This window comes from Euprymna scolopes, chromosome 12 (assembly GCF_053919585.1).
Source record: "Euprymna scolopes isolate OS-2025 chromosome 12, ASM5391958v1, whole genome shotgun sequence".
NCBI classification, from domain to species: Eukaryota; Metazoa; Mollusca; class Cephalopoda; order Sepiida; family Sepiolidae; genus Euprymna; species Euprymna scolopes.
In genome coordinates, this window is record NC_136493.1 from 57208597 (window position 1) to 57217603 (window position 9007).

The following is a 9007-nucleotide window of genomic DNA, read 5'->3' on the forward strand; positions in this document are numbered from 1 at the left end:
TTTGAAAGTTGGTCTAGCAAACTCAGGGAGACCTATATAGTTTTTATTTTTCAATTTTATTTTCTCTTTGTTTTACAGGACATCATATCTGATGTTAAACATTCACCCGCTTTTTTTTCAGAAAGTCAAAATGAAAGATTATTTGAGAATTTTAGCCATGCAATTATTTGTATCTCGTACACTTGGTTCACCGGGTATATTCGCAAGTTGATTTTTTAAATTCTCCAAGATTACTATAAATCTTCTAAATCTTCTATATTATTTTCATGTCATATACAATACTTTGGTATTTAGTTCTCTTTTCACGTTCACTTATGCTAATTTCTTCCTTTTTGTCTCATGTCACTATCTCAGATTTAGCAGATCCGTTTTCGATTATGTATCTGGAATCGTAGTAAATTCTTTATGACTCATTTCTAACAGTTCTTTCTGGTATATGTTTCCCGGACTTGCTACTACACCTCGTTGTTCATACAGTGATTGAGAGAAAGAAAAGGAAAGGAAGATATACCGAAAGCAAAGTGATTGATTCTGGATTTTGTTTGTTAATTTTTTATACTTAAATATCTTTGCAAACTCAATTCTTCCTGATTCAAAACAATCTAAGCTGAACTAAATTGATGACTCAACAGACTGCATTTTCTTCTCGTGAGCTCATATAAAAAAGTGCTTTGTAAAATGGCACACATATTAGGACCTACAATGGTAATGTGCGACGCGAAAACAGAATTATATAGATGCATACACATACCAATAGAAAGTAAAGTGAGAAAAAACAATGAACACGTAGTCAGATGTATCGCTTGAAAGCGATTCGGTGTCTGTAAATATTTAATATGTAAATTTTAAGTTTTATTTTCTTTAGCTTACGAAATAAAATGATTAATGAGACAGTATGGAGACAAGTTGGTTCTACGAAGAGGAAATTACAAATAGCAAAAACGTGCAGCTAGAAATGCAGAAATTCCTGCAAAAGAACAAAAGTCCATTGACACACATTCGCAAATACTATATATAATAAAATGTATTAAAACTACATTGTCATCGTTGCACTACCACTTCACACTTTTTAATAATAATGGTTCATTACATACCAAGGTTTATTGTAATTCTGAGGATACATGTAACTGAGATTGTCAATTTGATTATAAAATGTAACGTTACACACGGGACCTACATGTTTTAGCTGTCTAGACAAAAAAAAAAACAAAACAAAACAAAACAAAAAAAAACACTCGATGTAACTTTTTCGTGCATCAACGACATTTACTTCCTCATGTTCCAGCAACGCGGGATTTCTCGTTATAGCTGTGACATCATACACGTCTCTAACGTACTCTATTTATGGTCTTTTTCCGTCCGTGCTCTGTTACAGAAACAGTACAATCAAAGAGTTGAAAACAAGTCTTTGTAGTCTGTAGAGAAGCAGTTCCGCCACAATAAGTTACACAAGTGCAAAGTTCTTCGAAAGAAATTCTGTCCATAAAAGTTCATTTAGCTTAAGGTACACAAAGTAAGAATTAGAAAGGTTTTCATAGTGTTGAAAGAGAGACTTCTTGCTGCGGAGGTTTGATATAAGGGAACTAGAAATCAGAGCTTGGTCGAACAGCTTCCATAGAAATACCAATAAAATAAAAATAGACTATCAACGTCTTTTCTGTGAAAACGAAATTTGGGAAAAGAACAGAATATTTCTTAACTTGATAAGTGATGTCTAGTTTCCAACACAATTGTTTGATATTTTTCTGAAATATTTTCTTGCAACACGGTGTGCTTTTCGGAAATTTAATAGTAAATCTTATTCAAACTACATTTTATTTTGAACAAGAAAATAAGCAGAATTTTCATTGATCGATTTTACTTTGGAGATCAGCGTTTGACTATGTCTACGATCGATACGGAAATTCTCTTGACGACATTCTATAACTGTGGTAATGATGTCTATTTCCTTTCGCTCGCAAAAATGGATATGTCAGAAGTCCATTCAAATTACCAAACGATGACTGGTTTCTCTATAATTATATTTTTCCCTAATCTTTAACTTTTTGCTAACGCTTTCACATCGGCCAGAGTTTTGTCCCTCCCTTCCAAATAAATAGTTTTTGTTCGTCATCTTCCGGCGGTTTAAGTAACCTACCGCGACATGCCGAGGATAACTCAGTGTTTATTCGGCATAATTACCCTAAAAATGCAAATACTTTCGCGCATAAGTTGTAAATCGGCTTTTGTTCTTTTCTAATTGTTTCTTTTTTAAGAGAGCATGGCAGAAATTGTTCGTAAGCGATCAGAAACTACGAAGATAGTTTAAAGAATTCTATGATATGATGCTAATCTTGATCAAACTCCACATGAAAGCATCAAAGAATAAAGTAAAGGGCAACAATTAGCTCTTGATAGCAATTTTTGAACAAAATTTAAATGAAAGCATTAAATAATTGTTTAAGGATTACTCTGTAAGTATTTCCACGGTGATGACTACTCGAAGACAATTCCATCCATCTATGTGCATACTCCGGTGAGCTTCGCCACATAATTGTGAAGAAAACTTTTCATAGAGATCACTTGTTGTATTATCCTATGTGTGATTTAACAACTTGTAGGGAAGTACTTGCTAAAGATATCTTCATAGCTTGATGAGTCTACATCTTACACTTACAGGTTTACAGTTCTCCGTTAACTAGAACACCACACGTTGTTCTATTTAGCAAAGAAATGGTCTTCTGTGAAACTACGATGTTCTCTACCCAATCATTCATTTGTTTATAGTCGGCACATGAACGGAAAGTATTTGTAAAGAATAGAGGGATTTATGTTCGATATTACTCCTCTAGATAGATCGTGTTTTGTTTATGCCCATGCATATTAACAGACTAACCTCGACTCTCTACAGCATACGGACGGCCATTCATTATTAAAAATGGTTTATTTTGCCCATCACATAGTATTGGTGTTGTATTTTCTTACAGTCATGGATGCTGCGAATTTCAGAGGGATATATCCAAATGAATTTGTAAAGAAAAAAGATATTCATTATAGTTCATACGATAAAATAGAACCTAACACATACACCTTTATATATTTTGTTCAAGAATGGCAGAGAGAGAAAGAGAGAGAGAGAGAGAGAGATGTAGATTTAAAATAGTGTTTAATTCAAATTCGAGAAAAGATAAGTTTATAACAAAACAGACTTAATTCAGAAACAGATAATTTTTTTATTTTCAATTTTTTTTCTTCAGAAAAATAAAAACAGAAAAACATGCAAACCAACAAAGGCAGAGTGGACATATCTCTTTCTTTAATCTATATATATAAAAGCGAAAATGTATGTATGTGTGTTTGTATGTTCGAGAGACTAAACAAAAATTCACAAACTTGGTCTCATATGAAAGCTCCATCCTTCGCCGGACAAATATCGAAAAATTGTCCCAAAATGTTAATTATTTCACCCTGAAATAAGCACTTTTCTACAGGGGGGTCAGTAAAAACCGTCCACTCATGACGAGATCGGTTCTACGCATGCGTCAGGCGACGTCATGACCTGATTTAGTTTAAATATTTGAAGAACTGACACAATTCCATATACGTCGTGTTAGGTCAGTTGGTTAGAGGGTTGGGTCATTATCTAAACGTTTTGGGTTCGAATCGTGGTGTGAGATGTCCTTTTTTTCGATTTTTTAAATTTTAACATTGAAGCAGGGTTATTTAAGCCATTTTTCACTTAACGTTCGTTTTTCTGTTTTTTTTAACTTCGCTTATTCTTAGGTTTTCATTAACACTCCCCACCCCGACTGACCACACACACCCCAAAACACCCGGGTACCCACCGATTTTAAAAAATTTAATATCGAAACAGGCTTATTTAAGCCATTTTTCACGTGGTTTTTTTTTTTTGGTTTTTATTTTTCAGATTTTTTAAAGCAGTTTTAACGTTCCTTTTTCTTTTTTCTTTTTGGTTTCTGTTTTTTCGATTTTTTATTTAACATCGTTCATTTGCCATACGTTAGTGTTTTTTGTGTTTTTTTCGATGTTTTGATTACCCCCCCCCACACCGCCCGGGTACCGCCCGCTTTATTTTTTAGATAAGTTTTAACGTTCGTTTTTCTGTTTTCTTTTTTGCTTTTTTTTTACTTCGCTTATTCTTAGGTTTTCATTAACAACCCCCTCCCCCCCGACAACATACACCTCCAAACACTCAGGCAACACTGGGTACCCCGCCCCCGCTAGTCACCCTCCCCTTATCTACTTTAAATATTTGAAAAAGCAATAGAGTTTCGGCCACGTCGGGGTTGGGGAGTTGGTTAGAGCGCTGGGTCATTTCTAAAGGTTTTGGGTTCGAATCGTCGTGTGAGATGCCTTTTTTTTGATATTGAAGCAGGGTTATTTAAGCACTTTTTCACGTTCTATGTTTTTTTTGGTTTTTATTTTTCAGCTTTTTTAAAGAAGTTTTAACGTTCGTTTTTCTGTTTTTTTTTCATCACATTCACGTTTTCTTTTGTTTTTGCTTTTCCGATTTTTACATTTAACATCGTTCGTTTGCCTTACGTTAGTTTTTTTGTGTTTTTTTCGATTTTCTTTTTATATAAATTATTTACTATTTAATATTTAAAAATATTTACTTCGCTTATTCTTATGTTTTGATTACCCCCTCCCCGTCCGAGCACACACACCTCTAAACACCCGGAAGCCATTTTTCACGTGTTTAACGTTCGTTTTTCTATTTTCTTTTTCCATCACATTCGCGTTTTCTTTTTTTGTTTTTCCGATTTTTACATTTAACATCGTTAGTTTGCCTTACGTTAGTTTTTGGTGGTGTTTTTTTCGATTTTTTAAAAGTTTTTACATTTTAATATTTAATATTTAAAAATATTTACTTCGCTTATTTTTATGTTTTGATTACCCCGCCCCCCCCCACCGCCCGATCACACACACCTCTAAACACCCGGGCAATGCCGGGTACCCCCGCTAGTACTATATAAAAGAAACTTTGTGTGTGTGAGTTCGTTCCCTATAAACTCGAAAACGACTCAGCCGATTTTTATGAAATTTCAAACGAAGGTATTTTATGTGCCCAGCAGTGATTTTAGATAGAGTTTGTATCTGAATGCCGACGAATAATTATCGAGAATCGAGAATCGAAATAATTCGATGAAAGTAGGAACAGGCGATTTTGACCAGATATCTCGGCAGTAGAATGAAAAGCATGTCTTATTTTTCTTTTATTAATATTATTGGAATTTTTTCTTTTTTTCCTTGTACACATTTTTGTGAATTTGTCCATGGATTTCTGCCTTTGGAGTATTATGGACCATCTTCTTCCAATTACGTTTTTTTTGGATTTTACTTGTGCAAATGGAAATTCTTGAAGTTATATATTTGGATTTTACCGTCACTGGATTATTTATCTTCCACCAGACTATCCATTCATGTGTAATCACCTTTTTCTTCACCATATTCCCTCTGCTTCACTTTTTTGTTTTCAAGTAAGATCTTTGACTTACTTGTTGTTTCATCAAATACTTTTGCATGCAAAATTCGATCCCGCATTTTGCTAATTCCTAACCTCTGATGAGAAGGAGAGTATTTCTTCGAAACTCCGCGGATTAAGGACAATCCACTTATCTAGTGTTTCCTTTCAGATTAAATAAGTTTTTAACTCATTGCAAAGTGTTTTCACCATGTTTTATTAACTGTTTGCTCGTATATATATATATATATATATATATATATATATATATATATATAGCTTAATTACCATATGTATTTTCATAACTTGCTACTTACTACACACAATTACAGACACACACACAGAATCTTACACAGCCTAACATCACAAGTGCATTTGAGAAGTTTTATTACAGCATAAACCGAAATGACAAACATATAAAATCAAGAGTAGGTTATTTGATGACAGGGCGCGTTCGAAATGCCACACAATTGCATCATGATACTTAACTTTTTCATTTTAAACTTAAATTCAAACCATTATCTAGAAAATAATTTGTATATAATCAACAATAGGTTCTCTACAGTGCAATGCAGACTACAATGTACTGTGGACTAAGTAACTGCGGGTAGGGATGTGAAGCCACCACCCGGTGGACAACAATGGGTCTCCACCTAGAGCAGGCAGTCAATCGATTTGATTGAAAAATGGTCGATTTCTCCAATTTCGATGACACTAAAAATATGGGAGTGTAAAACATTCATTTATCATCATTCAATATCGAGCAACGTCGCTCTCTCTGCTAGTAATCAATATGATAAGTTAGGATTGGACATTTTTCAGGGGAATTATATTTATAATACGGATTATCTGGGAATTCAGATAATATAGAGACATATTCGGATATTATCTTTTTCTTTTCAAATCAGAAATTAAAGTCCTTAATCTTAGAACCCAACTTAAGTATAATAATAGGAATATTTATGTCTATGGATTGGCACAATTTTATTTGAAGTAAACTATTTTTCTTTCATGTAAAATATTTTCATTGAACATTATAAATCAAATAGAGTCATTTCGTTTAGACCGACGCATTTGTTTTATTGTGCTCTATTAGAGTAAACACCAAGAAATTACTAAAATCTAATATCACTGCAAAACTATATACTCTAAAATTAATAAAAATTGAACTTTAAAGGAAAGTATAATTTCAAATTGTTACATAACAAGGGCTGTCTCTTTCCCATAAGTAAGAAGGCAAACTAGATAAGTGAAAATGATATATTAGGAAAGGGCTAGAATTGAACACTGTAGGCAAGTGTTAAAAGATAATGGATAAATTGAAAGCCTAGGAATGCAGTCGATTGTTAAAGCGTTTAGAAATAACTAAATATTATTTTTGTCAGAGATAGAGCGATTGCCCAGTCTTTTAGAAATAACTGTATATTAATACATATCAAATATGTCAGTTAAAAAATGGACAATGCGAGTTTATAAATTAAAAATAGATTAAATATACAATTTAATTTACGGCTTTTTTTTGTTTATCAGAGGTGTGTGAATACATGTGCTAGGGCAAAGTCACGTTAGTTGACACCAGGCCTCTGACGCCATAAATAAAGGAGTTTCTCAATATATTGAGACGAAGTTCGAAGTTAGAGAGATAGAAATAAGGCAATCAGCCTCAGTCATACAGTCAGTTAGAGAGGAAAGTTGGGAGCGAACCTTTTAGAGGCGAAGGGGGGGGGGAAGAAGAGTAGACCATGTAATCATACAAGTTTGAATTCCTGACTTCATCAACCGAAAGAAATCATCTAATATTTTGTGACTGTTTGTCTTCGTGCCGTAATTACAACCGAAAGGTAAATGTGTTTTGTCATCATCTTTAATGAAATTTGTATAACTCACCCCTTCAAGTAATGTATCTCCCCTCCTCTGTGTTAACAAGAACTGTTGCATAAATGTCTCAGCTCCGTAATAATAATAATATGAATCTTCAAGAATCATCATAGTCGTCGTCGTGTGTGTAATCTATATAAATGTCATTATCATCTCTGTTCTGAGTTCTCGTTGTTCCAATATGTATCCGCTAAACAATATCTTGTCCAATATGTACCCGCTTAACAATATCTTGTCCAATATGTACCCGCTAAACAATATCTTGTCCAATATCTACCCCAACTATTCAACAAAAATAAAAACAATCAGCTTTGAATTCAAATAGCCGAATTAAAAATCGACAAGAAAAATTTATTCCATCTTTTAACCCAAATTAAATAGATACATTTGAATTTCCTAATTCGTTGTTTTTTTTTCAATTTGAAAAGAAAAAATGTAGGTATTTTTGTACAGTTTAAAAATGCGAAACTAGAACATTGTTGTAAATGCAGAGTTATTACGGCTTCCTCTTAATTCTGAATGCGTCGTATTAAATGATAATGCGTTTTTCTATAGCAGGTGTAAGAGTTATTTCAAAGAAAAGGAGATTGGTGTCATAGAGTTTGATTTATGTTGCAACAACGAATATTGCATTAAACTTCCATGTTTGCGAGAGAGAAGAAAAAAGGGAGAGGATTCAGTGCATTTCTTTATTAAGAATTGAGCAAGGTGGAGGGAGAGTGAGAGCGATAGGGTAGAGGGCTTCTTATAAATTGAAGATTTATTCCAGGAAGCCCATAAAAGCCATAATTATCTTATTGCCTTTTACCAGGGCACCCTTTGGCTTCGTCACATGCTTTAAATTGAAAGCCATCGACACGATTCAAATCGTTGGCTTACTTGATATAAAATTTGTATTCTAAATGAAGATCGACTGATGATATATATATATATATATATATATGTGTGTGTGTGTGTGTGTGTGTGTGTGTGTATGTGTGTGTGTGATTCTGTCTGTGTGTGTGTGTAATTGTGTGTAGTAAGTAGCAAGTTATGAAAATATATATGGTAATTAAGCTATATATAAACGAGTGGCTGCCATCTATATATATATATATATATATATATATATATATATATATATATATATATATATATATATATAGATGGCAGCCACTCGTTCTCGAATATTGCCATTACTTAATATATCTCTGGCTCAAATGACGCAAACATGAGCGCAACTAGCAGCACGTGCCAGACGGTCACCTCTATGAACCTTCTATAGTCCAGCATATTCACTAATGACTTGGTTCAACCTGTGGCGCCCTGAACACCTACCATGCCAGACTCTGAAAGTTCCAGAGCCTTTATTGAAATTCACGCCCATATCTACATCAGTCTTCATTGAATATCCATTTGCCATTTCAGGCTAAAGCCAGCCTTTTTGTTATCGAGATACACACTGATTGCAAAGTGTGTATTCCATTGCATATCAAGTAATGTCTGTGCTTGAAGCTTTTTATAGTGAGGAAAGACTTGCACTGAGACAAGCCCACTCTCTAAACAACTGCCACATTGAACTAAAAAGAAGAACAAGTCCATATCATTGGCAGCAGCATGGGCTTTCCTTCTCCTGGAGAGGTTGCCTTAACCACGGCTTACGGGAATCTTCTCCACACACCATGC